The following is a 12,956-nucleotide window of genomic DNA, read 5'->3' as shown; positions in this document are numbered from 1 at the left end:
TCCTCCTCCTCCTCCTCCTCCTCCTCCTGGAATAACACCTCTCAGTTCACCATTGTTGGGTAGTTAGCAAAAGCACACTTCTGCTAAGTAGAAGGAAAAATAATCTCAGACATTTAAAATTCCTTACCAGTTTGTTTTGACATACATAATCAGTCCTAGTGACACTGCTATTAATTGTTTCATAATTCTCTGCTCGTTTTATTTTTTACTTGCTCTGGTTAAAACATTCCACTCATATGTAAAGAGAAATTATGTGAACTTCTGGAGACTGAAATGATTGAATTTCAAAATAAGTATGAAGTTAGTGCTGTAACTGTGACAAACTTTGAGCTCATAATATGAGTTTTTGAGATTAGCTTGAACAATTTTTCCTGGCTATAATATTTCAATTAGGTTTTCTTAACTGATCATTTTGAGGTTTCTTGTTCACTCCCTATGCAAGTATTTCCTTATCTATAATGACATGAGCATTGTTTTTCAGTTGATATCACTATTGAAAATGACATGAGTTAATTGATATGTATCCCACAGATGAGTGACCAATATCTTACAAACAGTCACAGATTATTTATAATCACTTTAATATCGGTTCTGAAACTCTAAGCAAAGAGTAGGTGGTAGGCACAATGATATCGAGAAATCTAGACAGTGAATTAGGGTTGGGCAAAACTAGAATAGTATCATCCTGGGAAAATTGGAATTTCAAACTAAATTCTAATAAGAATCATAGATATTTGATACATGTGGATCAATTCAACCACCTGCTCTCTTTTAAAATATTTTCAGCTTAGATTTCATAGCTCTTATAATAAAAAACTCTTGCTTTGGCACAAAGTAAAAGAAATATTATTTTTGCCACTGGAGATAGCTTAGCAGGTTTAAACCAATTCCTACACAAGATATTGGATCCCCAGTGACTAATATGATTTTTGTAGAAGTAGAACATCTGCCTATAATCAGAACATGTAGTTGGTGACAGCAGGTGGTTACCCAGCACAAGCTGAATAACTGGACTGGCTGAGTCATGGTTCTGTGTTGAATGAGAGACCCTGCATCAATATGTAAGGTAGAGGGTGATTGAGGAAGACTCTGTCAAACCCTGTCCTCTATACACACGTATATGTGAAGTCATGCAGAGACATGTACCCATACAAAACTGAATATTCATACCTACAGCTTACACATACATATGCTAGAAATCAAAAGTGATTCTGTTGCAATACATAAAAACTTGAGCAACATGTGAGTGATTCTCTCATATCCTCACATTAAACTGACTGGGAAAACAGTCATAGTTACTCTGTCTTATATGTTAAAGTTTTATCATGTGCCACAAGACAGAGAACTCTTAAGCCTCTTAATCGTATTGTAGAGGAATATCTGAAAAATTATCTGAGCTCAAATTATTTCAGGTTGGACACTTTCTGAATTTCTTCTGGAGGAGAAACTCTTGGGGGAAAATGATATGAGTAAAAAAATAAAGAGAAATTAGTCAAATAATTCCAATAAAATATTCATTGGAATATTCAATATATAGGCTTATACTATATTGGCTTAATTGTTGTCAGGTAAATCACAAGGCTGAGATATTATAGATGGGATGAGAAGTTTAATTATTCACTGAAAGCACAGAAAAGTTCTTTGGCTATGAATAGAACTCCTGAGGGTTAGGGAATGAATGCTTAAGCACAATGATATGATGTACTGGGAACTTGAAGGAATGTCAAACACAAAGGGATTTGGGCTACATAACATACTGATTTCATTTAGTGTCAAGGACTTAAGGAAAGAACACTATTAGAACTTAAGTGATCTTACTGCCTCACAAATGTATTTGATTCAGAGATCTTACTTATTGCTTGTATATTATACTGAATAAGAAGGTACATTTTCTACAGAAGAATTAGTTTGAAAAACAGTACACAAACATAAAATTATATAAACTAAACACTAAGAGAAAAGAAATCCCTTTCTATTTTTCTTGAGTTCAAATTGAGAATTTTCAACTTTAAAGAAGCAACTATGGGACAAGGTGTTCTATGATCAAATGCAATAAATACTTTATTCAGTATGATAAACTCATAAATGAATCACTGTGAATAACTTGTTGAGTAGCTAAAAACATTCTTGAAGGTAGACTACTAGTAAATTGCTGTGCTTGGATTCAATCCTAGTTGACTGACTCTCATTAACATTCTTAACTACTGATTATACTATTGCTTTTTCTTTGTATTCAAATCATTTTCATTATTTTTTACAGTTCAGGATCCTAGTGTAGGGAATAACAGCACCCAAAATAGACAGGTCTTCCCACCTCAATTACACCAGAAAATCATTCACAGATATGCCAAGAGGACAGTCTCTCAGGTGATTCAAGGTGTCTTCAAGTAGACAATTGTCTACGATTGCTTTTTAAGACAAAAGGAAGATTAACATCTGGATAAGGCACCTTCTAGATTCAAATATTGTACTTCTACTTTACAAAAGAAAAATCATTTGGAAATAATAGAAGTAAAGGCAGCAAGGGAATTGGAGGAAATGATGAAAGGTTAAATAAATTTTTGGCTTATGTATTTTCAATTCACAATGGGTTTATTGAGTTGTACCTCTGTCATGAATTGAGAACCCCTGGTACTGTCAATTTAGAATTCAATTGCAAGTGCGCTATCACTCAAAAGTGAAGGTCAAGTAAGAATGGATTCATTACAGAAATCTGTGCAACCTAGAAGTCACAGACATTCGAAATAAAGAGATAAATCTTTATCTCAAAAAAACAAAAAAAAAAACAAAAAAAAACCCAACAACTAAAGCCAAGTGTGATTCAAGATGCACAACATTCTGAAGCAAACACTTCTCCACTCAACTCATCCTATAAAGTATTAAACATGAAAGATAAATATACAAGTTCAATGATAAACTATCAAAACTAAAGCTAAACAGGACCAAAATCATTAATTTCTGTAGAGATGGTATCAGGCCAAGGTTTTGAGTAATTTCTTCTAAAATTTGATATGTATTTTGGCTTTAAGAAATAAATTTATTGGGAAGAGATGCCACTTGGTCTTACAAATTTTATATGCCCCATACAGGGGAATGCCAGGGTCAAGAAGTGGGAGTGGGTGGGCAGGGGAGCAGGGTGGGGGGAGGGTATAGGGGACATTTGGGAAAGCATTTGAAATGTAAATGAAGAAAATATCTAATAAAATAAGTTAAAAAAATAAATTTATTTCTTAACTTACATACGCAGTACAGTTTAATACTCTATGATGAATGTTTCAGTGTTACAGCACAAAAATATAGAACAAAATGCAAGCAATTTACTCAAAGAGAAAAATATTAATCATTGTAAGGATAATCATAGTCATGGTAAAACCAGCAGAAAAACAGTAAAAATTATAAATGAAGAATCTACAAATTTTAAACCTTCATGAGACCCAAAACTGAGTCTCAACAAAAAAGCCAGGGTATAAGTTACACTATTATTCCCTCAGGGAACAATTGTACCACCCTAGTTGTTATGGTTTATAGCAGTAATTAGCTTACCACCATACTATATTTCTTTCTTCTTTCTTTCTTTCTTTTTTTTTTTTTTATTTTGGTTTTTCGAGACAGGGTTTCTCTGTATAGCTCTGGCTGTCCTGGAACTCACTTTGTAGACCAGGCTGCAGGCTGACCTCGAACTCAGAAATCCGCCTGCCTCTGCCTCCGAAGTGCTGGGATTAAAGGCATGCGCTGCGATGCCCGGCTCATACTGTATTTCTTTGTAATATTAGAAGAAACACTCATAAAGTCCCACCAACATGGCTACTTAAACATGCCCTGAACAAGGAAATAACCTAATAATAATAATAATAATAATAATAATAATAATAATAATAGTCTTAAATTATCAAAATTATCAAAATTAAGCTTATAATTTCTATTGCTGTGGTGGTTATTACACATTCTCTATGAGAGAGGTCAAAATAAAGCAGACCTAGGTAGAAAAGGGCCTGGTAAAATGGAAGAAAATATATTTTTAATTATTTCCAACTGTCAGGTAAAGGAAGTCCTAGATTGTGAGAGGGACTATAAATTTGTGTAAACAGAAAAGAAGAAAAGGCTCTGAACCTCCTCCAAAGTAATAAGGATCAGATTTGATAGAGGGAGGCCTATGAAGATATAAGCTGCACACAGGAGAAAATATAAAGGACCAAAAGCACTAGTAATGTGTATTGCTAAACTCTCTATTGAAACAACTCTGAAACTGAATGAGGTATGCATATATCTAGCCAGAACTTCAATGGTTACATGGCTAATAAATCTTGCTGACCACATAGAATTCTCATAGCTCAATACTCAATTTTATATGAGATATTGTACTTGAGTAAAATACCTCAAATATAAAATATAAAGTTCTAGTTACTTTAAAAGCTGCTATTAGAAGCTATTAGGGATGATAAAAATACAGGTTACAAATGATTAGGGATGGTTAAGAAATAAATTTTTTTTGTTAAGCTCAGGATCATATTAGATACTAATTTAATTAATTACAATACAATGTTTTCAAGGTAATTCAGATAGTAAATAGCTAATAATAAACATTATTTTAACAATTCAGATATATTCAGAGATAGTTGACCTTAAAATATCTCAGAGATACACAGAATATGACATTTAAAATTATTTGATTATTGAAAGATCTTTTGACTATAAGACAGTTCTACTTGTGACAGTACCCTCATTTCATTTCAAAGAAGAAAATGTGTATCAAAGGACCTCCATTAGGAGATGACTTCATTTGTGGATGGCAAGCTAGGCCCTGGGCAAGGAATATACACAAATTTTGTGTGCAGACTAAATGATGTCCAAAAAAAAGGGGGGGGTGGTGGCAAATGGACACAGTTAACTGCCAAGCTCTGCCAAGACAGGGTAAGCAAGTCCTTCATAATTCCTGTTTCACAAAAAGCCTCTCAGATAGTCTGCACCAGAAGACTGAAGATAGATGCTCCCACATTCTAGGGAATATGGGGGACTGTCCAGGCAGTCAGCTGTCTCTGTCATTTCTATAAATTTTGGGAGCTGTGTTTCTGTGCTTCCTCTGTACTCAGGTAATATTTTCCCTTTCTCAGGTCTACAATGGTGTTGACGACTAGGTAGTCTTATTCTTACTATATGCTTTAGTTGTTTAAGATTGAAGATGTTCTAGATCCAAGATGTTTTAGGATGATAATATAAATTAGGATAGAAACTGAGTTAAGTACAAAATGTTAAACATACAGAAATAGGATAGATAATATAATGTTTTCTAAAGTTGCCAAATACTATAGACTGGATGTTATAATTGTATAACATACATTACATTTTTCATAATTGTTCAATAATTAATATAATTGTATTCAATTTATGCATGAAAGAGAAAGAACATTTTATTGTACTAAAAGGGGGAATTGTAAAGAGAATATATTGCATATTTTATTAATACAGCACCTGTCAATTAAAAGCCTATTGCTCATGGCTTAGGCAGGAAATAGGTGGGACATCTTGAAGGAGAAAGAATTTTGGGATAGAGTGAAGCAATGGAGCCTTGGGAAGATGTGTCAAGTTGGACTCATGGTACCTAATCAAATTTGAAAGTGCTTTAGCCATTATTTTATTGAGTTTATTACTATGCCTTTATCTTCTTTTATGATCTCCTTGCTTGCCCTGTGGATTAGTAAATTAAGAAAAGTTTCATTGATTTATTTTCTTTATTTGTTTTTGTTTTTGTTTGTTTTTCTGCCAGCTGGGTTTGGTTTTATCCTAGGTCTCTCATTTACTCAGTCTCCTGTTCCTGGCCATCCAGGTAGGGTTGAACATGGGCCCTCATTCCTAAGGTTACCCTCAAATTAAATAAAGCATTGTTTGGCCAGTAGCATATATGCTGTGGGACCACTGACCCTGTACATCTTGAAGGCAAGGTAGATTGTCGGTGAAGACATTTTTTGTGTGTGTGTGTGTGTGTGTGATTGGATTGGAAGAGGAACATTGGACCCCAACATACCTTTAATGAATGTTTGTCTTTTAATGCCATTGAGATCTTTAAAACTCCATGTACTTTGGTGAAAAGTTGCCATACATACTGTGAACTAAGACTATTTTCCACTGCACTGCCTCAACTTTTATAGTTTGTTTTCTGTTAAAATCTGATTTCTATGTAACTTAATGGATTTTCTATATTTGTTATGATAAAAATTTAAGCCAATAATTTCTCTTAGATTTACTTTTAAGTTTTAAAATTTTTGATTGATTTCTTTTGTCTATCCACATATTCCTGGAATTCATTATATTTTGATTTAGATCTTCAAGACAGATTTTGCTTTTAAGTCTTTAATAGAACTACATGAATTTTTTTTTAGGAATACATTTTCCTTCTCCTTTTAATTGTATGAAATTCCTGTATCATGTATATTTTGTAATTTCTTTATTTTTTTTTTTAAAGAATTTAGATTTCAGTATTTATAAATCAAACTAAACACCTCAGATTTTGCTTAGGTATTGTTGTTTTGGCAGGAAATCTCTTATCTCTTTGCTTTGTAATGACTGAGGAATTGTTTTTTTTTTTTTTCCCTATTTATACTTTATAATTTTGTTTGTGGAACTATTGGGGGTGAGGAAGGCAAAACAGGTAGCTAATCCTGAAGTTTCTCAGAAACTCCACTTAGAAATGGATATACAATGATATATATACACAGACACACACACACATACACACACACACATACACACACATACACATACATGGATTTTTTTGTGTAAATCTTTGAGATCATATTGCCAAACAAAAATTAAATGTAAAGTGTGAAATCTTTATTAGAAAGGGCTTTTTCTCCATCTTGACTTTGCATGCAACTTGACCTTCTCCATCTTCATTAGGGCTGAGGTTTATAAATATGCAAATGCTTTAGTGTCACAAGCACAATTCACAGACTTTCAGATCGCTTTATCATCCCACTCCCCTCATAGACATTGAAAGTGTTACAGCTTCTTGGAGTCCATAATATTTATGGGTTCTGTCACTGAGATTGTCTTATACTTCCCATAGCATCTTGGCAGAATCCTCTCAAATACAATATAAATAAATCCAATTTTTAGGTGACATTTTGAGATTTTATTCCTTTTGGTTTCTTTCCTGAGAAAAGTTAATTAAATATACATTTTATTAATTGGTATTGCTATATTGCACAATAATAATGAAAATTATGAGATCCAATCCATCCGTACTTTTTAATTTCCTCCTATAGTTGAAACATTAGGTATTAGTCACCATGCTTATAAATATTCTATCACCTGAGGTCCCAGGTGGCAAATAGGATAAGTTTATCTAAATTGTACAAAACATCATCATACTTGATTTTAGTTTTCCATTTTGAAAATAAATATTTGTCTTTTGGGTCAAATTTCCTTATTTGTGTTTGGTTTATGCTATAGATAAGTCTATTTCATTTAGAGAATCCACAGAGTTTAGGTATTTAGTAAATACCAGAGTTGGAAGGGGATCTTCCAAGAAAAGGGATATAAGCTATATTGTTAAAAAGGATAAAGGGGGAAAAACTGGACATAAGAATTAATGGTAGTTGGGAGACAGTGAAGGATAGAGTAGGGAAATATGATATATATATATATATATATATATATATATATATATATATATATATATATCTTATTAAACAAAGTCCCTATATGTGGGGCATTGGGCTATGTATAGATGCACAGACAGCTTGGTCTACAGTTGAGCTGAGGTCTTGAACCCTGTGGGACCTGTGGGTGATAATTCCCACCTACATTGGTTGGTAAGTGTTCCCTCATGTCTCCTGGACCCCTGACTCCTGTTGAAGTTACTGCCCCCACAGCCCACACAGGAGAGGCTTATGGCTAGCAGTTGCTTAGACAATGTCCCAAGCTTCTGGCCTTCTGGCTAGACTCCTCCACAGTTACCTAGCAACAGCAAGATAAGCAGCCCATTTTAAGAGAGGCTGCTTGGCCCCTCCCCACTCTCTTAAGCTTTAAGTTTCCTTACTCTCTCTCTAAGCTTTTACCTTAGTCTCTCTACTCTTACTCTCTAACTCTCTCTCTTTCCCTTCCCCCTTCTCTCATCTTGGCCATGGCTGCTCTCTCTCTCTCTCTCTCTCTCTCTCTCTCTCTCTCTCTCTCTCTCTCTCTCTCTCTCTCTCTCTCTCTCTCCCCTTCTCTCCTTCCCCCTGCCTTTCTATAATAAAGCTCTAAAACCCTTAAAGCTGCCCCTTGTCCATCCCCTCCACTCCCCACCCGGGGCAGTGTGGAAAGCATCCAGCAGTCCTCCTGCATCTGCCCATCCAGAGCACTGGAACTCTGGCCAGATGTGGGCTCTCTTCCTCCCCCCTCTTCCCATACACTCACAGCCCCCACACCTATATAGTAGAGGAGAAAATTACCATACCATACTAAAAGTTATATTCTACCAAATAAACTTTCTAGTAAATTAGTCATTACATATTTTTTGTGCGATTGGCCAAATGGATCCATTAGAGGCCACATTGATCCCCACCTCCCAATTGTTATTCAGTCTGTGTTATTGGTTCCACCATATAGTAAGATGCAGATTCTGAGATACCACATACAAAGGCCATAGAACATGAAGAAATCTAGTTTGTACTCAGCCTCACTTCTACAGTCTTGTGTTGATGTATGCTAATGGATTAGAAAATGAATCAACATTATTAAACAGCAATGATCTCTCTAAGCTATAATAACAGCCTACTGAAAGTCATACCCACTGGAACTGTACAGACATAGATGGTGAGAAAGCACAGAACTTCTACTTTTAAATAGAATTTAAGGTTTACCCAATAAGATAGAACTATTACTTGACACTGCTTATAAAGATAATGTCTTAGTCAGGGTTTCTATTCCTGCACAAACATCATGACCAAGAAGCACTAAAAGAACTATTACTTGACACTGCTTATAAAGATAATGTTTTAGTCAGGGTTTCTATTTCTGCACAAACATCATGACCAAGAAGCAGTTGGGGGTTTATTCAGTTTACACTTCCATACAGCTGTTCATCACCAAGGAAGTCAGGACTGGAACTCAAGCAGGTCAGAATGCAGGAGCTGATGCAGAGGCCATGGAGGGATGTTCCTTACTGGCTTGCTCAGCCTGCTCTCTTATAGAACCCTAGACTACCAGCCCAGAGATGACACCATCCACAAGGAGACCCCCATCCCTTGATCACTAATTGAGAAAATGCCTTACAGATGTATCTCATGGAGGCACGTCCCCAACTGAAGCTCCTTTCTCTGTGATAACTCCAGCTGTGTCAAATTGACACAAAACTATCCAGTACAGATAGTGTTAGTCCCAGTGAAAAACATACTGTTATGAATTATGCTAGGTGAATATATCAAGCTTTTAAAATACATGGACTTGATTGAACCCAAAGCATTCCCTTCACTTTTCTAACTATTCCTAGGTCTGTGCCTGGAAGCTTCTAGCCTTGCTACAATCTAGTCTTCTTCACACCCAGACCTTGGAAAGTTTTAGCTTCCAGCTTCCTTCTGCTAACCTAGGCTTAGAATGCTTTAGCCTCCCAGACTTCCTGTTAAACAATGCATTCTTTCCAGCTCTTTCTGAACTCTAGGTCACTAGTTCTACTAGGTCACTAGTTCTACTCAGCTGTTCTAGCTCAAACTCCTCTCCATGTAACTGATTCAAGTTAGCTTCTCCCAGCTTCTGACTGAATTGGTCTGCTCAAAGAGACCATCTCTGAATTCCAGGAACTGAACTGCCCAGAATTTAACTCAACTGGACTGAACTGAATTGAAATGCATTGAATCTTTCTTCCTCACTGTTCTTTAAGTAGCCTCTCTTTCCAGTCTGTTCTAATGAGAGTTGGGGCTATTCTCTCTCTGACTCATCCTGACAAATCATTTTCTGATTCATTATTTGGGATTAAAGGTATATACTAAAGGCATGTCTGTATTCCAGCTAGAGAGATCTAAGGTATAAACTAAGGGCATGTCTGTATGATAGCCAGAGGGATTAAAGTTGTGTGTTCCAGCCAGAGGGATTAAAGGTGTGTGGCATGCCTATTTTCCATGATCTCTTGCCAGAGCAGCCATGTTGCTGGATTTAAATTTTTCTACACAGTACATTGCTTAAACTCTCTTCCAAAGAGAAAAACAAAGCAAAACAAAACAAAAACACAACAAAAAACAAGCAAAAAGTCAAACAAACAATAAACCCAAAGAACAAACAACAATAACAAAAAGGACAAAACTCAAACACACACAAAAAAACTTTTTTGCAGTTGATTTTACAAGTGAAAAACACACAGAAAATGATAGACTGAAAATGGTTTGTCTGAAATCAGATCCCTTTCTCATACTTGTTCACTCAGGTCTCAGATCTATGAGACACAAGGGGATGGGAAGATTGTAAGCACCACAGGTGTTCAGTAATTTTAATGAAACAGCATTTGCAGACACAATGGGAAAATGCTCATTGTCTTAGGGATTTACTGCTGTGAGCAGACACCATGACTACAGCAACTCGAATGAGGACAACATTTAATTGAGGCTGGGTCAAGGGTTCAGAGGTTTAGTCTACTGTCATCAAGACAGGAGCATGGCAGTGTCCAGACAGGCATGGTATAGAAGGCCAGAGAGGTCTACACCTTGTTCTGAAGTCAAACAGAAGATGGCTACCAGGCAGCTAGCATGAGGGACTGAAAGCCTATGCCTATAAAGACACAGTTCCTCCAACTAGGCCACACCTACTCCAACGAGGCCACACCTACTCCAACGAGGCCACACCTCCTAATAGTACCCCTCCCTGAGCCAAGAATATTCAAACCACCACACTCATGCAGTTTCACAGAGTGTGACAGTCAGAATCTATGCACAATGCTTCATAAAAAAACTCAAGCCAGAAACCATTCCAAACAGGAAGAAGAAAGTATTGGAAGAATATCCTGCCCCTTTCCAGGAAGCTATTCGAAATGATCTTTGGTGGGAAAGGCAAAAACAATTCTGTTTTGGTTTTAGTAGAGCAGAATTGAGTATATGGATTGCCCTGCAGCGCAGACTCCATGTTCAGGAGTAAATAGCCAACACAAATCATACTCCGTGTTTTGGTTTTGTTGTTTTCTTTTTTGTGGCTTTTATTCTTTTCCTTTTAAGAAGGAAGAAAAATATAAAGTTAGGTGGTTAAGGAGAACGGAGGATCTGTGTGGAATGGGAGGGCAGGAAACATATGGATGGAAAACGCTGTATGAAATTCTCAAATAATAAATTTTTTAAAAAGATAAAAAAAAAAAAGAAAATCAATCTTTTAAGTGAGGTGATTTCCTACATTTCCTTTCTGTTGTCAGATTTCTTGCTTAACACATTCAGTAATGGTTGTGGAAGTATAATTATCTTCATGAATATATTTCTTATAAAGTACCAAAAGTATACTTTTCTAGCTTTTCATTTGCTCTCTAGGTGCTGTACCATTAAAATAAAATATTATTACCACAAGAGGATGTCATGAATGAACTTTATTTCCATTTGCATTTCAAAATTTTGTCAATGGAAAAGCCTGACAGCGACTGTCCCTAAGCCCCTTCCTTGAATTACTGTTTATACTCTCTTTTCAAAGGCTTCACATTCAAATCTTAGTTGAGACTAGAATGAGCATAATCATACCACTTCTAAGTGGGAATCAATGAAGCCTCCCAAAGTTAGCTTATGTTCAAATGTCAATGGAAATAGAGAACGACTGACACATGCAATTAAACATATTGTGGCTAATAAATTCAACACATCAAAAAGAGAATCAATGACTATTGGTTAAGTAAAATTTATTTATGATTCAAACAGTATTTAAAATATGATTCTAAGAGACTTTTTATCTTTAAAAAAGGTTTATTCCCCCTTGAATAGAAACATTTACAAATGAATGTACATACTGGGTACTGAGAAAACTCACTTTAAAGACAAAAGCTTTAAAAAAAAAAAAAATGAAGGCTTTCTTTTCTAAATGCTCAGGGAGATAACCAGTTCAGGATCTGAACCTTGTCTCAGAAAAAAGAGTATACAATGTTTTGAAGGGGTACGATTACAAAGGGGAAAAACTTGGTAAAGCTGCAGTGTTACCCAATTTTATTTTTTACATTACCTGATAAGTAAGGTAGTAACCATTGAAGACTGGGCTATATACAGGGCACCTGTCTTTAATACAGTCTTTACAACCAGGTCCACCACTGGATTCTGTCCCAGAATTTTAGAATGATAAGGGACCACGCTAGTGAGCTGGCTACATGACGGTATAACAAGCATTTGGATATATATATATATATATATATATATATATATATATATATATATGCATGAACCATGGTTTAGATAACAGAAATTTCTATATTCTTTAAAGTTTAAGAGACAATTAAGAAAACATTTGAAAGAGTGGGATAGGTGCTCATTTCTAAGACTGGGAATATGAATTATTTTTGACAGTGCCAGCAAGACGAAGAAGTTGTCCTTGACATTGCTGGACTCAGAGAACTTGTCTCCTTACAAGAAGTCGTCCCTGAGATGCATGGACTTAGACAACTGTTTGCAGCAGAAGCTGTTCAGCTATAGAGAAGTCTCTAGCTTGCCTATGGCCTAAGAACCTCTATAATTAAATGAAATCTGAAAACAAAATGGTAGTACTTAGAATACTTTTCTTTTACTTGTTCCCAACAGTACATGCCTATAAATATGCTTTTATTCCTATCCCCAATTTTCAAAATCTAGCCGAGAAATACTAGATTTTAATCCTTAGTTGGAATTAACTGAAGAACCTTGCAAATAAGATGCAGGTCAGACAATATGAGTGCAATCAGCTCCAATCTATAGCTCCTATAAAGGTTCCCTGAAAACAAGCAATGTAAGGAGAGAGAGGGAGAGGGAGAGGGAGAGGGAGAGGGAGAG

The sequence above is a fragment of the Mus pahari genome, chromosome 12, assembly GCF_900095145.1.
Source record: "Mus pahari chromosome 12, PAHARI_EIJ_v1.1, whole genome shotgun sequence".
NCBI classification, from domain to species: domain Eukaryota; kingdom Metazoa; phylum Chordata; class Mammalia; order Rodentia; family Muridae; genus Mus; species Mus pahari.
Note: the sequence above shows the minus strand (reverse complement) of the source record.